At 41.0% G+C, this 22,904-nt stretch overlaps 1 protein-coding gene across 15 annotated transcripts in view; it reads right to left on the reverse strand.

The window, feature by feature from the left end:
• The window catches only part of TMEM232 (transmembrane protein 232), a 346,237-nt gene that overhangs the window by 98,071 nt on the left and 225,262 nt on the right, over positions 1-22,904 (reverse strand). Inside the window, exon 15 of one of the 15 annotated variants that reach the window (XR_009495391.1) lies at positions 6,070-6,234. The exons of the other annotated variants lie outside the window; for them this stretch is intronic. The gene's annotated coding sequence lies outside the window, so the exon portion shown is untranslated. The remainder of the gene's footprint in view (positions 1-6,069; positions 6,235-22,904) is intronic. 15 annotated transcript variants of the gene reach the window in all.

A 22,904-nucleotide genomic window follows, 5' to 3' on the forward strand; every position in this document is an offset into this window, starting at 1 on the left:
CCGTCTTGGTATTTTATTACTCTGATGCAATGGTAAATGGGATGGTTTCCTTAATTTCTCTGATGGTTGTTAGTGTATAGCAATGCATCATATTTCTGTGTATTAATTTTGTATTCTGCAACGTTTATCAAATTCACTGATGAGCTGTGGTGACTTCAGAATTTTCGATGTGTAGTATCATGTCATCTGCAAACAGTGATGGTTTCACTTTCAAATGTGGATTCCAATGTGGATTCCTTCTGTATCCTTTTTCCCTCCGGTTACTGTGGCTAGGGCTTATCTTTTGTGTATCTACTGAAGGTTTTTGCTTTGTGGTTACCATGGGACTTGCATAAAGCATATCATTACTATAATAATCTATTATAATAATCTATAATATCTATTATTATTATAATAACCTTACCTCAATTGCATACAAAAATTGGCTCTTAAATAGAACTGTCCATTAATACTCCAGGAGCATTTTTCCCCAATTCCATTTTAATCCATTCTTAGGAAACATAAATCATTTTTTTAGGAAACATGGATCATTCTGGAAACTGAATGTATCATGTCCTCAGAGATACATTTAAACATAATTTTCATACTCACAACCCAACTTCGTCATATTAAATCTATCATACATCTTTAAAGCAGGAGGTTTAAAAGTAGTTTTCTGGGCACATGAATGAAAAAATTTTAACTCAATGTTAATTTTTCATTTTGGAAGAGTGATTGTTTCAAGTAGCAAATTGCATCTGAGTATGCTTGCACCATTATTTTTATTTTCTTTCACTATAATTACCTTGCCCAAATAACAGAGCCTCAAGATCACAGCTTCCTAGAAGGGACAGGATTTAAAGCACAGATATTTACAAGAAAGTTTTCCAAAATTAAAAGAAAAAAAAAACAACTAACATCAAATAAATCTCCTTGGCTACTTTTAAAAAGTAGGTTAGTAAAGAAAGAGCTTGTTTTCAACTTGACTATAACCATTACTTGGGCCCACATTAAAAATATTTGGAACCTATTGAATTGCTATTGCTTTGTAGTTCCTGAATTTTAAAATACCCCATGGATATTGTCTGCTCAGTGAGAGTTAAAAAATTGTTCTGCTCTCACCCATCCAACACCTTCATCCTGGGTAGTGATCCTGTTTCTTCCAGGCATGAAGAACTGCCAGTCAGTGAAGGCTCCAGGGTCTAGGCTTCTGCCATTCCCAGTGATATCGTCTGTCTCAGACATCAGACTCTACCATTTCAGTCTCACTTTCCCTCGTCAGCCAGACTATTGATCTAGTGGGTCCCCTACACACTGCACGCTGGGAAGTTTTAGGTGTCACTTTCACACTGAACAGAGATTACAGTGCGACTGAGGAGCTCAAAGTCATGGATTGTTCACTTCTTTTCAGTCCATTGAGTGAAAACGGAAGTGTACACTAAAACAGTTCTTCCTGCATTTCCAGATACAGTATTTGGTAGGATATTGAGCCATGGACGGCCCACTGGTACCCCAGCGTTGTGGAACCATCTTCTATTTCAACTTGTCTACAATCTCCTAAATATTTGGTAGGATACTGAGCCACGGATGGCCCACTTGTACCCCAGCGTTGTGGAACCATCTTCTATTTCAACTTGTCTACAATCTCCTACATCAATTTAGTCACTAGAGCCTGGAGTCTGGTCATTAATCTAGTTTTAAACATTTAATCTGTGTGGTTATCACAACAGGATTGTGATGTGATTGAAAGTTGCCAAAAGACATAGCAAAACAAGATTAAAATTCTTTAAGGACAGCTTATGGAAACTTATTGAGTTGATTTCACAAGAAGCAGGGGAAAGCACAACATGCCCCAAGGCAGAGGGAGATTCCAGAAAACTTTAAAACCAATCTGGAAGGATGAGTATGAGTTAGTGTAGTGTGATTTAGAATAAAGTTTCCTAAAACTTAACTGAGTCTCAAAGAGCCCTTTCAGGGACATAGGTTGGATGGAGAATTAGTGAGGACTTCAGTTTTGAACATGTTACATTTAAGTGTCTTCTTACACCAGCTGGAACCTGGTATGCTCCCATCACAGTCATCCTAGGAATACTCCTGACCACTGGTCTCTGTTAGGGCCAGTGTTTTCTGAATTCATTGTTGTCTGTTTCTTACCCTTGATTTATCCCTTTATTTGGGAGGAGACTCTTAAGAAGATGATGATTAAAAGGTAATATGAAAATGCATTTATTCTACCCTTATATTTAATAATGTAACCTCATGGACTGTAGCCTGCCAAACTCCTCTGTCCAGGAAATTCTTGCCAGAATACTGGAGTGGGTAGCCTTTCCCTTCTCCAGGGGATCTTCCCAACCCAGGGATCGAACCCAGGTCTCCCGCATTGCAGGCAGATTCTTTAACATCTGAGCCACCAGGGAAGCCCATATATTTAATAAGTTGAGGCAGGGATAAATTCATGTCATTTGTTATTTGAACTCTACCCAAACTAAATAACAGCATGCAGTTAGATAAAGTTTTATATGAAATCTTATCTGTTTCCAAACATTATAAACCAAATATATTTAAATACCAACAGATACTTATCATTCTAGAGTAGGTATCGTTGTCCCTCAGTGCACTGGGGGAACTGCTCTGCTGCCTTCTAGGTTCTGAGGCTGGCTTTCATGGCATCTGATGCCATCCAGATTCCCAGGCATTTGTGTAGACTGTTTATTCTTTCTGAAACTGTATGATGTATTTATTGCCAATTTTCTCAATAGACAAATGCTGAAATCAGAACTAACAAAACAAATGTTTACTTCTTGCTTCCATAAACTCTGATATAATTCATTAGGAATTCTCCATCTGGTGACCTGGGAACTCAGGGTCTTTCCGTCGTGTAATGCCACCATTTCAATACGTGGCTTTCAAGTTCACTTTGACAGAGACAGACTTGAGAGGAAAGACGCTAGTTTTTAACTGCTTTGGCAATTAAATTAAATCGTGTCACTTCTGCTCATGGTACTCGGCAAAAAACAAGTCATTCAAACCCAGGGTTTCTAAATTTCGACCATACTGACATGTGGACTAGATACATTATTCTGCTGGGCTGGGGTGGGGGGAGGCCGTGGGGGGTGGTTGTCTTACACATTGTGGGATATTTAGCAACATGTCTGGCTTTGTCCACTAGATAGTGGTGACACCCTCGACTGTGACAAATGTCTGTTAGCACTGCCAGGGTCTCCTGGGAGGCAGAATCACTCCTGGTTAAGAATTACTACTCATCTAACTGCAAGAAAGTCTTCTGGGAAAAATAAAGAAGCACATGAAATGTTTTATGACTGCTAATGGTTCTCTCTATCACAGGAAGTTTTAAGCTTCCTTTTTCCCTAGTTTTTCAATGTTCACAAAGAGTGTGACAGATTCTCAAGAAGGTCCCCAGTAGTCCCCACCTCCTAGCACTCATGCCCCATGTATATCTCTCCTGAGGATGCAGCTGATGCAATGACTTGTTTCTAAGCAACAGAATATGACAAAGGTAATGGGTATCACTCCTATGATTAGATGTGATTTTTGTCTTACTGGAAAATTCTCTTTTGCCTTCTTGGCATTTATGCTTTGGCAAATCATGTTGCCATATTGCAGAGGTCTACAAGACAAGAGCTAAGGATGGGCTGTATCCAGAAGGCTGCAAGTTGTTGAGATGCTAGTCTCGTAACCACAAGGAATTAAATCCTGCCTAATTTGTGAGTAATCTTAGAAGATGAGCCTTCCCTGCTTTGCCTGCAGATGAGACCCTAGTTTTGACCAACACTTTGATTGCAGCCTTGTGAGAGATTCTGAAACAGTAGGCCCAACTAAGTTATTAATATGTTTGGATTCTTGACCCAATGAAACTGTAAGATAATGTATAGTTTTGTTTTGTTTTCTTTTTTTTTAAATTTAATTTAATTTAATTTTTTTAACTTTCTAATATTGTATTGGTATATATCAAAATGAATCCTCCACAGGTATACATGTGTTCCCTATCCTGAGCCCTTCTCACTCCTCCCTCCCCATACCATCCCTCTGGGTTGTCCCAGTGCACCAGCCCCAAGCATCCAGTATCGTGCATCGAACCTGGACTGGCAACTCGTTTCATATATGATATTATGCATGTGTCAATGCCATTCTCCCAAATCTCCCCACCCTCTCCTGTTTTGTTTTCTTCATAGTCATTTATTACAGAGCAATGGTAACTAACAGGCTTCCCGGGTGGCGCTAGCAGTAAGGAATCTGCCTGACAATGCAGGGGACATAAGAGACACTGGTATGATCCCTGGGTCAGGAAGATCTCTTGGAGGAGGAAATGGCAAGATGGCTGAGTGGGTACTCAGACATTCTTGCCTGGGAAATCCCATGAACAGAAGCCTGGAGGGCTACAGTCCACGGGTCGCGGAGTCGGGCACGCTGAGCACCAGCGGTAACTAACACAGGCTCCCCAGGTGGCGCTGGTGGTGAAGAGCCCACCTGCCAGTGCAGGAGACAAGAGAGGGGCAGGCTCTACCCCTGCGTCAGGAAGATCCGCTTGGAGGACGTGGCAGCCACTCCAGTATTCTTGCACGGAATCCCATGGACAGAAGTCTGGTGGGCTATAGTGCATAGGGTTGCAGAGGGTCGGACATGACTTAAGCGACTTAGCATGCGAGCAATGATAACTAATACAAAATGCCTTATGGTAAGTCTTTTCAAATTTATTTTTTGAGCACTATTTGGGCCACCTAAATGTATAAATGTGGGTTTAATTTTTCAAATTTCATTGATAAATAACTCCCCTTTGTCTTCTTTATATCTCCTCCATGCTCAGGACTCCCTTTATTCAAATGTTAGACCTCCTGAATTGTGTCTTTAATTTTATCTTTTTGTTCCCATTTTTCCTTTGTCTTTATTATACTTTCTAGAGATCCCATAAACTTTATCTTCCAAACCTTCTGTTGAATTTTTAGCTTCCATTATTACATTTTTAATTTCTGAGAATAGTTTCTTTCTCACACTGCTCTTTTTCTATAGCCTCCCTTTTTCATGGATGAAAACATTTTCATTTATTTCTCAGAAGATAATTATTATAGATAAAAAAAAATTCCTTCTATCATTTTGCACTGTTTCAGTATTCTTTGAGTTTTATTTCTTTACGTTTTATTTTTACATTATTTTTTTACATTTATTTCATTCCGTGTCTATTATACTGGAGTTTGTTTTTCAAATATTTGGTTTATCCTATATATCTGTCATATTTTAACAGCTTTATTGAGGTATAAATAGCAAATAATAAGGTATGTGTGCTGTGTGTGTGCTAAGTCACTTCAGTTGTGTCTGACTTTTTGCAACCCCATGGACTCTAGCCCGCCAGGCTCCTCTGTCCACGGTGATTCTCCAGGAAAGAATACTGGGGTGGGTTGCCATTTCCTTCTCCAAAATAATTTAATACACTATGATATATATATTATGCTCATGGAACCATCACTATTTTTGAGAAAATTAACCATCATTCCCCAAATAGTCTTCATGCCCCTTCTCAATTATTCATGACAAAAGGCAAAAGAGTAAAAAGGCAAGGGGAAGCCATGGATGGGCTGTTGGGGCTTATTAATTAATGGGCCTCATCATGGAGAGATTGGGAAGTGATTATATTAATGATGTTACTGAATAACACAGTACCCCTAAACAAGCAGCTTAAAGCAACAAACACCCATCATTTCCATTTTTCTAGGTCAGGGATTTGGGCCTGGCCTTTGGCTCAGGGTCTCTCAACGGGCCGCTGATCAAGACGCTGGCAGAGTCTGCAGAAAGTTCCTGCAGGGGGAGGGTCCAAGCAGATTCTGGTGAGGGTGGGTGAGCCCCAGGCCTCACTGCTGTTGCCTACTTGACATTCAAGACGCGCACTGGGAAAACGCAGTAGTTCATTCCCCTCAGGGTTGCTGAGCGTGAGAGAAAGTCTCTGAGACAGAAGCCCCTGTCCTTTGTAACCTAACCTTGGAAATGACATCTCCTTACTTCTGCCGTACTCTGTTCGCTGCAAGTGCATCACTAAGTCCAGTCCACACTCAAGAAAAAAGAAGCAGGCACACTCACGGGCTCCGACGCGGGGGCTGGCCGCCACTGCGGCTGCGTGGGACTGCGGAGGCCGGGTCCGCACCTCGGCGGCCGGCAGGAAGCCGAAGGTCAGTTTGCGGGTTCCAGGCACGTGAACCGGAAGCCTCTGGAGGGCTGCTGTTCTGCCTTGCGCGCTAGGTGACCCTGGATTAAAATTACCATGAGGGAAAATACGAGGAGGCAGGAGACAAGAGGCGTAGAAGGACTCAGAGCAGGCGATGGCACCCCACTCCAGTATTCTTGCCTGGAAAATCCCATGGACGGAGGAGCCTCGTGGGCTGCAGTCCATGGGGTCACTAACAGTCGGGCCCGACTGAGCGACTTCACTTTCACTTTTCACTTTCATGCACTGGAGAAGGAAATGGCAACCCACTCCAGTGTTCTTGCCTGAGGAATCCCAGGGACGGGGGAGCCTCGTGGGCTACCGTCTATGGGGTCGCACAGAGTCAGACACGACTGAAGCGACTTAGCAGCAGCAGCAGCGGCAGAAGGACTCGAGTGAACCTCCTCTCAGGAAAACGCCAACCTCACGACTAACTTTTGAGGAGCCACTGACAACTAAAAAAAAAAGAAAGACTCAAAACTACCTAAAAAGGCATTCTACGCCCAAGGAGAAGCCCCGATGAGTCAGAGGAGCGCTCTGAGCCCCACGTCAGGCCCCTCAGCCTGGCATCTGACGTCAGAAGGAGGAGGAGCCCCCGAGCGTCTGGCTTTGAAGGCCACGGGGCTCCAGCGGGAGCTCCAGGGATTGGGGGACAGAGACTCCACTCTGGGGGAGCGCACAGATGTTACACACGCCGAGACCCAGGGCAAAGCACTGGGACTCCTGAGGAGTCATGGCTGAGCCGACCGCAGAGCTCGGGGGTTTCTCCAGGGGAGGCAGGCGTTCGCGGTGGCTCACTGCAGAGGCAAGGAGACCAGTGACGAGGCTCCCAAAGCATTCACCTGCGTGATCATGAGGTCACCACTTGGGCCCCAACCCAAAGCCTGCAAGCTCCAGTGCTGGGATGCCTCAGGCCGAACAATGAACAGGGTGGAACCACAGCCCCATCTATCAACAGACATGAAGCTGTCCTGACCCCACAGCCACCTATAAACACCTCGCTTGACATGGCCTGCCAGCAAAGGTATGCTCTCGTGCCTCTGCACATCCATCAGTAAGTGGGCAGCCACTAGTCCCTCCCGCCAGGACGCCTGCACAAGCCTCTGGACCAGCTTCACACACCAGGGGGCAGACCCTGGAAACAAGAACTGCAGTTCCCTGTGGAGTGGAGACCACAAACAAAGAAAGTTACACAAAAGGATGGCAGAGAAATATGTTCCAGATGAAGGACGAAGGCGGAACCCCCAAAGAACAGCTAAGTGAAGTGGAGATGAACAGTCTATCTGAAGAAGAATTCAGAGTAATAATACTGAAGATGATCCAAGATCTTGGAAAAATAATAGAGGCACAGACTAAGAGGATACAAGAAATGTCAAAGTCCCTGGTTCAATCCCAGGTTTTAGCAGCTGTGTTTGGGTATCTCTGGTGGCTCAGATAGTAAAGAACCTACCTGCAATGCAGGAGACCTGGGTTCCATCCCTGGGTTGGGAAGATCCCCTGGAGAAGGGAATGGCTACCCACTCCAGTATTCTTGGCTAGGAAATCTCATGCATGGAGAAGCCTGGAGGGCTAGTCTATGGGGTCACAAAGAGTTGGACACGACTGAGTGACTCACACACACAGAAGCTTTAAAGAACAAACAGAGATAAACAATAACTGAAATGAAAAATACACTAGAAGAAATCAATAGCAGAATAAATGAAGCAGAAGAACAAATAAGTGAGCTGAAAATAGATTGATAGAAATCACTGCTGCAGGACACAATAAAGAAAGAAGAATGAAAAGGAATGAGGACAGTCTAAGAGACCTCTGGGACAACATTAAACTCACCAGCATTTGCATTATAAGGGTCCCAGAAAGAGGCAAGAGAGAGAAAGAACCTAAGAAAATATTTGAAGAGCTACTAGAGGAAAAGCTTCCTAACATGGGAAGGGAAACACCTGCAAGTCTGGGATGCGTGAGAGTGCCATACTGGATAAACCCAACACACCTGTTAATCAAACAGACACATGTTATCAGATTGACAAAAATTAAAAACAAAGGCAAAGCATTAAGTAACATACAAGGGAATCTCCATAAGGTTATCAACTGATTTTCAACAGAAACTCTGCAGGCCAGAAGGGTGTGGCACAATATATATTTCAAGTGATGAAAGGGGAAAACCTATAACCATGAATACACCTACCCAGCAAGGTTCTCATTCATATTTGATGGAGAAATCAAAAGCTTTACAGACAAGCAAAAGCTAAGAAAAATCGGCAGCACCCAACCAGCTCTACAAGAAATCCTAAAGGAACTTCTTTAGGTGGAAAAGAAAAGGCCACGACTAGAAACAGGAAAATTAAAAGTGATAAAGGAAACAGAAAGTAAAGTTGGGAAATCATTCAGAAACAAATATGATACCATATTTAGCATACAGTGAAGTAAGAGAGAAGGACAAATATCTAAAGAAATGACACAAACTTATTTACAAAATAGAAACAGACTCACAGATTTCAAAAACAACCTTATGGTCATGAAAGGGGAAAGATGGTGCAGAGGGAAAAATTAGGAGGTTGGGATTAGCATATACACATTACTATATAAAGTATATATTCAATAAAGATCTACTGTATAGCTCAGGGAACTCTACATAATACTCTGTAATAACCTAAATGGGAAAATAATCTGAAAAAGAATGGATATGTATACATGCATAACCGAATCACTTCACTGTACACACAAAACTAACACAGCATTGTAAATCAACTACAACATAAAAATTAAATTTATAAAAACAGTAAAAAAAAAAAGGGGGGGGGGAGTATACAAGGGCATAAACATCAAGAAGCAGGGACCACTGGAGGCTTTTTAGGCTCTGTCTAGCACAACAGTAAAGTCATTTCCTTGGGGAACCCCCAGATATCTATAGGCCTTTTCCTTAGTATCAGACAGGGACATAGCCCAGACTCCTACCTGAGGTGTCATTCTGGCTCCTAGAGAGAGAAAGGAGATAACAGGTGGAAAATAAGGACTCTGAATTTCACCGTTCTGTGTGAAGACATTACCTTCATTCATTACAACATCCTTGCAGTCTTTGAAGGTCTTTAAGTGGTGAAATAGTATGATCAAAATTCTGTTTCAAAGGTATTACTCTGACAATTGTGCAGACTGAACAAGAAATACTTAATGATGTGGGACTATTTCAATAGGTATTGAAACAGAATAGTCAGAGAATATCAAAGACTGGAAGAGGTGTCTTACCAGAGGAGCAATTGATTTCCATAGCAACATACAGATATGGGGATGGGCTAATGGGGACATATAAGATAATATATTTTTTCCCTCACTTTTCTACCTCTGAATGACTCAACCGTTGCTGGTTAGAAAAGATAATAGGATAGGACTTTAGGCTTGAGGCTAAACTACTGAAAGTGAGAGGCGCTCAGTTGTGTCCGACTGTGACCCCATGGACTATACAGTCCGTGGAATTCTCCAGGCCAGAATACTGGAGTGGGTAGCCTTTCCCTTTTCCAGGGGATCTTCCCAACCCAAGGATAGAACCCAGGTCTCCTGCATTGCAGGCAGATTCTTTACTACCTGAGCCACAAGGGAAGCCTATTCTATTCTAGTTCTCAACTATGGTTTCTTAACATGCTGGCATGTTTACATAATTGTGAGGTATATTACAAATAATTTGTTCTTCAGTCAGTTCAGTTGATCAATTGTGTCTGACTCTTTGTGACCCCAGGGACTGCAGCACACCATGCCTCCTTGTCCATTACCAAGTCCTGGAGTTTACTCAAACTCATGTTCATTGAGTCAGTGATGCCATCCAACCATCTCATCCTCTGTTGTTCCCTTCTCCTCCTGCCGTCAATCTTTCGCAGCATCAGGGTCTTTTCCAATGAGTCATCTCTTTGCATCAAGTGGCCAAGGCATTGGAGTTTCAGCTTCAACATCACTCCTTCCAATGAATATTCAGGACTGATTTCCTTTAGGATGGACTGGTTGGATCTCCTTGCAGTCCAAGGGACTCTCAAGAGTCTCCTCCAACACCACAGTTCAAAAGCATCAATTCTTTGTCACTCAGCTTTCTTTATAGTCCAACTCTCACATTCATACATGACTACTGGAAAAACCATAGCCTTGATTAGATGGACCTTTGTTGGCAATGTAATGTCTCTGCTTTTTAATATGCTATCTAGGTTGGTCATAACTCTTCTTCCAAGAAGTAAACGTCTTTTAACTTCACGGCTGCAGTCACCATCTGCAGTGATTTTGGAGCCCAAAAAAATAAAGTCTGCCACTATTTCCACTGTTTCCTCCTCTATTTGCCACGAAGTGATGGGACCAGATGACATGATCTTAGTTTTCTGAATGTTGAGTTTTAAGCCAACTGTTTCACTCTCCTCTTTCACTTTTATCAAGAGGCTCTTTAAGTCGTCTTCACTTTCTGCTATAAGGGTGGTATCATCTACATATCTGAAATTGTTGATATTTCTCCTGGAAATCTTGATTTCAGCTTGTGGTTCATCCAGCCCAGTGTTTCTCATGATGTATTCTGCATACAAGTTAAATAAGCAGGGTGACAATATACAGCCTTGACATACTCCTTGTCCTATTTGGAAACAGTCTGTTGTTCCATGTCCAGTTCTAACTGTTGCTTCCTGACCTGCACACAGATTTCTCAAGAGGCAGGTCAGGTGGTCTGGTATTCCCATCTCTTTCAGAATTTTCTACAGTTTATTGTGATCCACACAGTCAAAGGCTTTGGCATAGTCAATAAAGCAGAAACAGATGTTTTTCTGAAACTCTCTTGCTTTTCCAATGATCCAGCGGATGTTGGCAATTTGGTCTCTGGTTCCTCTGCCTTTTCTAAAAACCAGCTTAAACATCTGAAAGTTCACGGTTCACGTATTGTTGAAGCCTGGCTTGGAGAATTTTGAGCATTACTTTACTGGTGTGTGAGATAAGTGCAATTGTGCAGTAGTTTGAGCATTCTTTGGCATTGCCTTTCTTTGGGATTTGTTGTTAATAATAGCTAAAAGGACCAAATTCTGAAAATGATTCATATCTTTAAAATACACTAATGCTAGGTTTGCAGTATCCCTAAGCACCAAAGAATTGATGCCATCGAATTGTGATGCTGGAGAAGATTCTTGAGAATACCCTGGACTGCAAGAAGACCAAACCAGTCAAGAAATCAGCCCTAAACATTCATTGGAAGGACTGATGCTAAAGCTCCAATTACTTTGGTCACCTGATGCAAGGAACCAGCTCGTTGGAAAAGATCCTGATGCTGGGAAAGGTTGAAGGCAGGAAGACAAGGTGGGGAGGGGCAGGGGACAGAGAATGAGATGTTTGGATGGCATCACCAACTCAACAGATGCTAGTTTGAGCAAACTTCAGGAGATAGTGAAGGATAGGGAAGACTGGTGTGCTGCAATCCATGGGGTCACAGAGTTGGACACAACTGAGTGACTGAACAGGAACACTCTCACTCTAATCAATTATAATATATTCTTGATTGGGATATGATTGGGGAGGACACAGAAAAGTGGAGCATAACCCAGAATCTATATTACCATGAGGCAAGCTTTGGTGACATACGAGTCATTGGAATTGGATTTCAAAATGCAAGTGAGGACCCACCAGTACGGTTCAAATGGAAACAGATGGAAATGCTCACATGGGAGGAGACAGTCCTGATTCTATAACAATTTGCTCCCAAGGTCTTTACCAGCCATCAATGCTGCTGCTGCTAAGTTGCTTCAGTCATGTCCGACTCTGCGACCCCAGAGATGACAGCCCACCAGGCTCCCCTGTCCCTGGGATTCTCCAGGCAAGAACACTGGAGTGGGTTGCCATTTCCTTCTCCAATGCATGAAAGTGAAAAGTGAAAGGGAAGTTGCTCAGTCGTGTCTGACTCTTAGCGACCCCATGGACTGCAGCCTACCAGGCTTCTCCGTCCATGGGATTTTCTAGGCAAGAGTGCTGGAGTGGGGTGCCATTGCCTTCTCCAGCCATGAATACAAGCACTGATTTTTGCAGCACTTAGAGAAAGGCACTTTCCCTCTCCCATTATTATCTCTCCCATACATACAGTTAGCTCCTGTAGATCACAAAAAAATAATTTAAAAATTGATGGGCAGGATTATATCATATCCTACAAAGGTTACTTACCACAAATGAAATTCTACTGGGGGCAAGGGTAGCGGAATCTTGCAGATTTGGGAAGGGCCCTGCTTCCCAAACAGACTGAGGATAACAGCACTGTTTAGAGTTTAGAGATCTAGGTAGAATGGATAGGAAAATAAGCTCCTCACATTCCAATGTAGCCACATTAGAAAAAAGCCTGGTGGAGACTGGGAACCATGCTGGCACTCTGGCTATTAGTGTGCCACCAGGCTGTGGATCTCAGTGAGGCTTCCACTAGCATGCGGATGTGTAAAGAGGGACACCAGGATCATCTGTAAATCCAGTCTGTTTGGAAATACTAGTCCTATATAGAACTCTCTTTAATACATGGCAAGTTGGAGAGAACTTCCAAAAGAATCTCTAAACTGTTGGGAGGCAAGAAGAATGATACACCATCCCGTATATGCAGAAGAAACAAAACTTAAAAAGCTGACAGCTTTCCCTCTAAGATCAGGAACAGACAAGGATATCCACTACTGTCACGTTTATGCAACATAGTTTTGGGTCCCAGCCATGACAATCAGAGAAGAAAAGGAAATACAAGGAATTCAAACTGGAAAAGAAGAAGTCAAACTGTCACTGTTTACAGATGACATGATACTATACATAGAAGATTGTAAAGAAGCTACCAGAAAACTACTAGAGCTAATCCATGAATCTTGTAAAATTACAGGGTACAAAATTTATACACAGAAATCTCTTGCATTCCTATATAGGAACAATGAAAAATCAGAAAGAAAAATCAGAAATTCCATTCACCATTGCAACAAAAAGGAAAAAATACCTAGGAATAAACCTACCTAAGGAGGCAGAAGACCTGTACTTTGAAAAGTATAAGACACTGATGAAAGAAATCAAAGATAACTCAAACAGATGGAGAGACACAGCATGATCTTGGATCAGAAGAATCAATACTGTCAAAATGACTATACTTCCCAAGGCAATCTACACATTCAATGCAATCCCTATCAAATTGCCAATGGCATTTTTTAACAGAACCAGAACAAAAAAAAAATGTTTTAATTCGTATGGAAACACAAATGACCCCAAAGAGCTAAAGCAATCCTGAGAATAAAAAGCAGAGCTGGAAGAATCCCGCTCTCTGACTTCAAAAACTGGAACAACACCGTAAATCAACTATATGCATATAAAGTTTTTTTTAAAATTAGATAGGGACGTCTCTGGTGGTCCAGAGGTTAAAGATCTGCCTGGCAATGCAGGGGACACAGGTTCAGTCCCTAGCTGGGGTTCCAGGATCCTGTGTGCTGAGTAGCAGCTGAGCCCTCCACCACCATCAGCGTCTACGTGCCCTGGTGAGAGACCCCATGTCACAACACAGATCTTGTGTACCACAGCAAGACCCACTGTAGCTAATAAATGAATGCCAATTAGTTTTAAAAGTTGGATAAAATTAGAATGCTGCTTTAAGAGAAAATATTTAGTAAATTTAAATACTATTATGAAAGTGAAAGTCAGTCAGTTGTGTCTGACTCTTTGTGACCCCCATGGACTATATGGTCCATGGAATTCTCCAGAACACTGGAGTGGGTAGCCTTTCCCTTCTCCAGGGGATCTTCCCAACCCAGGGATTGAGCCCAGATCTCCTGCATTGCAGGCGGATTCTTTACCAGCTGAGCCACCAGGGAAGTATTATATGGATCTCAAAATACACATTATAGTTTTAAAATGTGAGAAAGCTGAGTAAAAAGAAGTAAATGTGTGTTACATTCTCCCTCTCATATGGAGTGGGGAAATGATCAAAAGGGAGATATGATGCAAAACATATATTTTATTATTGCCTCTGGTAACCTTTGACATGTAGCATTTCTTGAGAACTGTGAATGTACTCATGAGAATAATTAAAGCCAGAACACGTGCCTTCCTAATAATTGAGGCAAATCAAAAGAGAAATAACAAACTCTAAATAGTATATAAAACAAAGAGAAGGCAAGACACCCAAACTGTAGCAATAAAAGTAAAGGCCACTAGTTCTACAGAAGCCAAAGAAAAAACTAAACGCTGCTCACAAGAGACTATTGAGACAAAATGATGTTAAAATTACAAGGAATAAGAATGATTTGTTAGGGAAATCCAAGCATTAAAATATCAGGAGTTTCAGTCCTGTTTTCAGACAAAGTGGAATTTAAGGCAAAAACCATTATACAGCTTAACAAAGGTAATTTTATATTGCCAAACGGTGCATTTGACAACTGATGCATTTTCCACTGACTAGTTCCATATAGTTAAAGTAACCTTAAGGAAATATGCCAAATTTAGCAGCACTTATTTCAAAGAGATGTGATCATAGACAATTTGTACTTTTATAATATATACTGTTTTATTTCCATGTCCCTAAAGTTTCATAAAGAAAGTAAAAACCATTTACAAAATTGTTAAAAATACAACTGTTTTTTAATCTTTAATTGTAAAGTGAAATGATTATTTTTTGTTCTTAACAAGTCCATGTCACAGAATGTGCCTAACTAGCCCTTTTTAAAAATTCTCTATTTGGAGACATTTTTTTCTATCTTCTGAGGCTTTTTTTTTCTTTTCCATTTTCCCTCTTCCATCTGCTGTGTTTATGCTTTCTCTGAATTTTCTTTCCCTCTAACTAAAGGGATTGTTCCAGAGTTTTCTCTGCGTGCCATCACTCTGTTCACTGTAATCATGGAGACTTAATGACACTTCTCCCTAAGAGGATTTGCAACTAATAAGTGGACATCTCTACTTGCATATTTTAGTGACACTAAAAGCTCGGTATATCTAAAACTGAAATAATTTTTAAAATTTGTCATTAATTAAATGAATATTTCTGGAGCACTTACCAAGTACTCAGCTCTTATCAGATTCTGGAACTACAAAGCAGATTCTTGCTTTCAAAAGGCTAACGAGCCTTCTAAAATGTGTCCCTTTTCCTTGTTCCCTGTTTTCATAAAAGCGCCATCAACCTCTGAACCACCTAGACTCAGCATCCCCGGCTTGCTCTAGTTACTTTCCTTCCTCTCTTGCTCTTCACGTCCAAATAGCTTCCTGAAGCTGTGTTTCCAGGTTTTTGCTTGGTTTTCATCTCTGTTGTCTACGCTCTAATCACGTTTGACACACTCACATGTACTTTATTACTGCCAAACCTCTGAACTTTTGGTCCATCTTGTAACCTGTCGCTTGTTCAATCTCGCTAAAGTAGATCTCCTGGATTCACCCTCGCGGTTTACCCTCACAAGTGCAGGTGGAAACTACTCACAAGATTCAACAATTTAACACGAGCCCTAGCCAATGAGAACAGGTGTCAGACAGGTTCTAACTGAGAAGATGGAAGCAAGGAAACCCGGCTATACCAGGCTCTCCCGCCTTCCCGGGGCTCCGCACCCCCGCCCCGAGCCAGACTGGTTCTCCGGCAGAGGCTCCTTCGCGTCCAGCGGCGCTCACTGCGTGGTCTCAGACAGACAGCCCACAGGCCCATCCTCTTGGTTCTCATCTGACTACGGGGTGCGGGAGCCGAGTCGGGAGACCCTGCCTCCCGAGGACCACCGCACCGGGGCAGTGAGCTGGGGGGCCCAGGGCAAGAGTGCCTGCGCGGGTCACCTGGGAAGGGGCCACAGCTGGATCTGATGGAACAGGAGAGAAGGGCCACTAGTAATTCTAGATCTTCTTGTTTCTGGAGCTGAAAGTGTCCTCTGACATCATTTTCTCCTCTGTTTCCTTCCTACCCTGCTCTGTCAACCTTCACAGGCTTTTTATTTGCACATCAAACGGCAACCCACTCCAGCATTCTTGCCTGGAGAATCCCATGGACGGAGGAGCCTGGTCGCTACGGCCCCACCGGCTCACAAAGAGTCGGACACGACTGAGTGACTTCATTTTCTTTTCTATCTCTTCCTTTAAACTCAAAATCCCTTGAAAGCAAAGATACTCCCTTTTATCTCCAGAACATAGCATATTTTCCTGAAGTTAAAGACACTCTGAAAATATACCTTTTAGATAACGCTTTTATGACTAAATCCTGTTATTTAATGATGTGTTTCCATAGCCCTAAAACGATGGCTCCTCGTAGCTTAAAAAGCAAAGTTGGGGAGGGGGGCGGTCTGCAGGGGTCACCATTATCTGGCCATAGCAGTCCTGTTCTACCTCATCTTTCATTGTTTCCTCATGCAGTGAGTGCCTAAATTTTCTAGTCACTGTTTTCAAAATTTCCCGTAATCCTCTCCTTCAATGAACTTGTTTATACTGTTCTTTTCACATATAATTTTTTTCCCATGTGCAAAATCTATTTCCTCCTTAAGGCCTAAGTTAAGTGACTTACTATCAATTAAACACTTCCTAATTTCTTCCAGCATGAATTCTGCTTTCCCTTCTAGGAACTCATATCCCTTTACCTTGTTAACAGTATTACTATATTAATACTTAATATTATAAGCATTTATGAACAGCATTTATTGCACATTTGGTATTTAAAAAGCTTAATAATATATTTCCAAGTATGAGATCTTTTTCTAAATACAATGAGAAATATACCTTTTTATAGTTCAGCAATTTACTTAAGGGAAAATGTGTTTACAAGCAAGTGCTGAAATACTGAGAGAAGTTCCAACTGCTATTTTTGTTGAATCTGGCTAAATAGCACAGCATGTTCTAGCAAAGTAAACTACTATAGACCTCTATTCAATTTAGATTGATTCTTTCACCTCTTACTTCTAAAGTAAAGCTGGCTACAGAATTTTGGCTCTAAGAAATAATCTGCTACAACCTTTACAACTGGAGTAGAATAACAACTGTCCCTCTTGCCACAAAAAAACAACATATACTTAAAAGAAATATAATGCTATTTGATTTGATTTTTTGGCAATCACTGCAGATGGTAAAAAATAATAATTAGACATTAGGTGGGGCAAAATGTATCTTGCATCACAGACAACTGATGCAACTCTTGACTAGTTGGTGGGTTGAACTCTTCCAGCTTCTTCGTTGCGCCTCAGTGCCCCTCTCAATTTTGAACAGTACAACCCTGAGTACACTTTTATTTGAAGAACCCATCCAGGTTGCTTAAATCTCCTTGGGATTGATTTTGCAGTATCTGAAGCACAGGTAGTAGTCGGTTCTGTGTGCACACAGAAAAAAATCTTGAATTGATTTAAAATAAACCAGGTCAGTGTAGATCAATTTAAGCCATGACAACCCATGAGGAGATGTAAATTAGGATTCTCCTACTGAGACGGAAAAAGATTCCATCAAATCTTCTCTGAGAAGATTCTGAAAATGTATCTTAAAAGGGATAGCTATAAAAAATCTCAAGATTCCTGTAGCATTTTGAATAAGAGGAAATGAAAGAAAGGGTAGGAGATAAAAAAACATTTCAACAACGGATTTCCCAATATATAGCCTAGTGTCTTCATTTTCTGTATTAATCTGTTTAGGAGGAAAAGCAACATTGGAAGAGCAAATTTAAAAAGCAATGTACTAATGACTTTATGACAACTGCATTTGTCAATCATAATTTCCCCTCCAAAAGTGATAAAGGACAGTGTTCATTTCCAAAAAGAATGGAAAGTACTGTACTTGAATTCACACATATACTCTTTTCAATGTGTGACATGCTTACTAGACAGCTTGTTAGTCAAACCTGGAAAACCATAAAGTAACAGCAAATCCATGAAGCCAGTGTCCCAAAACCTGGAGCTGTCTCTGAGGGCCCCACTGCTCCTGAAAAGTGACTGCTTCACTGATGGCATAAGAAATCGCTGTGCCTTGTCAACAATCTCATCTTAGAGAATATGGACAATGACTTTACGACTTCCTTTGATCCACTTCCCTGCAGCACAATGAGCTGTTCCCTATAATTTCTCTTACCAAACAAAAGTGAATTCCCCATTCTGAGGACCTCAGGAATAAGCGACCTGACTTTATAACTCTACTGTATAAGTTTAGGACCATTAGATTGTAAGGAGCTCATTCAGGGCAGATCCACTGGCAGGCTGCTTTTCACTTTCGTGGAACTAGGGATTACCCAGGGTGAGGACGCTAGCCTGGCTCTGCCACTAACCAGCTGGGTGTCATACGGCTTCCCGGGCCTCAGTTTCCTCATCTCAGCCTCACATTTGAGCCTCTGTTGCCTGGTCTGAACTCACTAAGCCCTGGTTTCCTTACTTGAATTATTCATCATAATCAGCCTGCTCAGTTCTTCAACTGTTTCACTTTATAACAACTAACACAGTTTTAATTCCATAAGCCAAGAAATAAAGGCCAATTATAAAACATAAATACCTCAGGCAATGTGACATAGACTTCAGAACAAGGAATATTATGAGAGCCAAAAATAACATTCAATTCACAAAGAATAAAAAACAATCCTAAGTGTCCATGGACCTAAGAATACATGAAGCAAACAATAATGGAACTGAAAAGAGAAAAAAGATAAATCCATAATTTGGATTTGAAGTGTCCATAATACCTAGGCATTTCAGCAATTCTTTTTCAGTAATTATTATGACAAGTAGACAGAAAATCAATAAGGATATCAGAGCCTAAAACAGCACTATCAACCAACTCTATATAATTAACACATTTTCAGATGATACCACTCTAATGGAAAGCAAAGAGGAATTAAAGAGCATCTTGATGAAGGTGAAAGAGAAGAGTGAAAAAGTTGGCTTAAAACTCAACATTCAAAACACTAAAATCATGAAATCCCATTCCATCACTTCATGGCAAATAGATGGGGAAAAAGTGGAAGCACTGACAGATTTTTTTCTTGGGCTCCAAAATCACTGCAGACGATAACTGCAACCATGAAATTAAAAGATGCTTGCTCCTTGGAAGAAAAGCTATGACCAACCTAGACAGCATATTAAAGAGCAGAGACATCACTTTGCCAAGAAAGGTCTGTATCAGTTCAGTTCAGTTGCTCAGTCCTGTCCGACTCTTTGCGACCCCATGAATCACAGCACACCAGGCCTCCCTGTCCATCACCAACTCCCGGAGTTCACCCAGACTCACATCCATCAAGTCAGGGATGCCATCCAGCCATCTCATCCTCTGTCGTCCCCTTCTCCTTCTGTCCCCAATCCCTCCCAGCATCAGTCTTTTCCAATGAGTCAACTCTTCACATGAGGTGTCCAAAGTACTGGAGTTTCAGCTTTAGCATCATTCCTTCCAAAGAAATCCCAGGGCTGATCTCCTTCAGAATGGACTGGGTGGATCTCCTTGCAGTCCAAGGGACTCTCAAGAGTCTTCTCCAACACCACACTTCAAAAGCATCAATTCTTCGGCACTCAGCCTTCTTCACAGTCCAACTCTCACATCCATACATGACCACAGGAAAAACCATAGCCTTGGCTAGCTGGACCTTTGTTGGCAAAGTAATGTCTCTGCTTTTGAATATGCTATCTAGGTTTGTCATAACTTTCCTTCCAAGGAGTAAGCGTATTTTAATTTCATGGCTGCAGTTACCATCTGCAGTGATTTTGGAGCCCAGAAAAATAAAGTCTGACACTGTTTCCACTGTTTCCCCATCTATTTCCCATGAAGTGATGGCACTAGATGCCATGATCTTCGTTTTCTGAATGTTGAGCTTTAAGCCAACTTTTTCACTCTCCACTTTCACTTTCATCAAGAGGCTTTTTAGTTCCCCTTCACTTTGTGCCATAAGGGTGGTGTCATCTGCATATCTGAGGTTATTGATATTTCTCCCGCCAATCTTGATTCCAGCATGTGCTTCATCCAGTCCAGCATTTCTCATGATGTATGTACTCTGCATAAAAGTTAAATAAGCAGGGTGACAATATACAGCCTTGACGTACTCCTTTTCCTATTTGGAACCAGTCTGTTGCTCCATGTCCAGTTCTAACTGTTGCTTCCTGACCTGCATACTGATTTCTCAAGAGGCAGGTCAGGTGGTCTGGTATTCCCATCTCTTTCAGAATTTTCCAAAGTTTATTGTGATCCACACTGTCAAAGGCTTTGGCTATAGTTTTTCCAGTAGCCATGTGTGGATGTGAGAGCTAGTCCATAAAAAAGGCTGAGTGCCGAAGAATTGATGCTTTTGAACTGTGATGTTGGAGAAGACTCTTGAGAGTCCCTTGGACTGCAAGGGGATCAAGCCAGCCAATCCTAAAGAAATCAACCATGAACATTCATTGGAAGGACTGATGCTGAAGCTCAATACTTTGACCAAGTGATGCAAAGAGCTGACCCATTGGAATAGACCCTGATGCTCAGAAGGATTGAGGGCAGGAGGACAAGGGGGCGACTGAGGGTGAAATGGTTGGATGGCATCACTGACGCAATGAACATGAATTTGAGCACACTTCTGGAGATAGTATAGGGCAAGGAGGCCTGGAGCACTGCAATCCATGGAATTGCAAAGAGTCAGATGCGACAGTGATTGAACAACAACAAGATTGTAAAAATCATAAATAGCTTATTCTAAGTTAAATCACTCAGTCGTGTCTGACTCTGCAACCCCATGGACTGTAGCCTAGGGATCCTCCATCTAAGACTACCAAAGTAACCCTTAAATTAGAAAGCAGCAGCAAGGATATTAAACTATATACTCTAAAGAACCCATGGGTCAAAAGAGGTAGTCACATGGGTAATTTCAATTGAAAACAAATAAAATGTGTAGAATGCAGTTAAAGCAGAGCTTAGAGGGAAATGTGTAACATTAAGTGCTTATATCAGAAAGCAAAATGTCTCAAATTGATGAGCTAAGCTTCCACTTTAAGAAACAGGTAAAAGAAAGGAAAAATTAAACCCTAACAGGTAAAAGAAAGTATAAGTATATGCACAATAATCAATGAAATTGAAAGTGGAAATAACACAAGAGTAAATGGAAACCAAATGCCTTGTGTTCTTTGCAAAGATCAATAAAAATGATGAACCTCTAGACAGACTCACCCAACAAAAATTAAAACAAAAAATGGAAGATACAAATTGGTAACATCAGAATGAAAATGGAAATATCACAGATTCTACAGCAATAAAAAGGTAATAATCAAGTAATACAAAAAATTTAATGCTCATAAATTCAACAGCTTAGATGCAAAAGGCAAATTCCTTGAAGTCAAAAACAGTAAATATCAAAGTTCATTCAAGAAGAAATGAGTACAATATGACTACTCAAATAAACGCAAAGGAATGGAATTTCATAGTTAAATCTCTTCCAAGAAAGGAAATACCCCATGAATTCATTAATTAATTCTCTCCAACCTTTATGGAAGAAATAATGCCAGTTCTACAGAACTTCTTCATGAAGTTATCATTTCCCCATGTATATGACAATGCTATGGCAGTGAGCCTGGATACGACCCCCAGCTCATGTAGGCTGCTTTTATTCCTTGATATCCCCAGTGTAACCAATCCCATGGAGTCTCTACCATGCTGAGCCTCACTCACTTCTACTCATTTCTTTTGTGGTTTTGACTTACGAATATGTTTTTCTTGTTTTTTTTTTTGTTTGTTTGAGTATAAATTTTTTATTTTAAAAACTATTTTTATATCCTTCCTATGTGTTTGGAGCAGTTAGAAGAGATGACATGCTCTGGATCTTAAAACATGACCTTGCTGTACTGGCTTGGTTAGAAGTCTTGTATATAAAAAACTCTAAATAAACATTTGCTAGACTGACTTGCATAAAGTTGCATCTGATGTGAAACACTATAGTTATTCTACCGAGTTCTTTTTCCCCCCCTTACTTTCAGCTTTATGTTCTGCATCGAATCAAAACGCATCTCTCTGTGAGAGTAATAATTAATTTAGAGGCAGGATCTTCAGGCATCTTTGAGTAGACAAAATTTCATGGCATTTTGGAAACTGATCTCAGCACATTTCTTTTCCAGTCTTGTTATTTTGTTTACATACGTCCCTGTATCAAATACACATATTAAAGACCACAATTTATGCCATGGCCTTGTAAATATCAACTTTCTCCTGTTCTCAACTGGATCAGTTGCATTTCTTGCCTCCTGCTGCTAGGCGAGGTAAAACTCTCTTTAGACTATATGAGCCAACCCTTATTTGCACTAAATAAAGCTTTTATTCTCTGATCCTTTAAAAGATTGATGTCTCTTAAGGAAAAAGGTGCAAAAAGCTTCAAAATATATAGCACGGAGTTTGATCTTAAAAATATAAAATCAAAGTATTTTTAAATCTTAGAAATAAGTCCCGCTTTTTATCTAATATCAGTAATTTAAAATATTACCAGCTCATGCCTCCCGGCCACTGATACTAAAAATAAGTAGCTGTGAAGTAGGACTCCCAGATGTCTTTCAAAGTACTTTTCTTGGTAATACCCCATGAGTCCTTGATTTCTTAATGGTTTCTAAAGATAATTTTCCACTAAAAAAAGACAGGGTTCCTTGAATAAATAGTTAACTTCAGAAATGGGGCTGGAAAGATGTAAGATGAGAGTATTTTGTTCCAGAAAGTATGGAAACACTTTTTTAAGAATCGGGATGTATAAGAATGACATAAACGCCTAACTGAAGGGGCTCCTATTGGCAATGCTGGGGCTGGGCAGTGTTGAGGGTGGTGCTAATAG

This window comes from Bos taurus, chromosome 7 (genome assembly GCF_002263795.3).
Source record: "Bos taurus isolate L1 Dominette 01449 registration number 42190680 breed Hereford chromosome 7, ARS-UCD2.0, whole genome shotgun sequence".
Taxonomy (NCBI): domain Eukaryota; kingdom Metazoa; phylum Chordata; class Mammalia; order Artiodactyla; family Bovidae; genus Bos; species Bos taurus.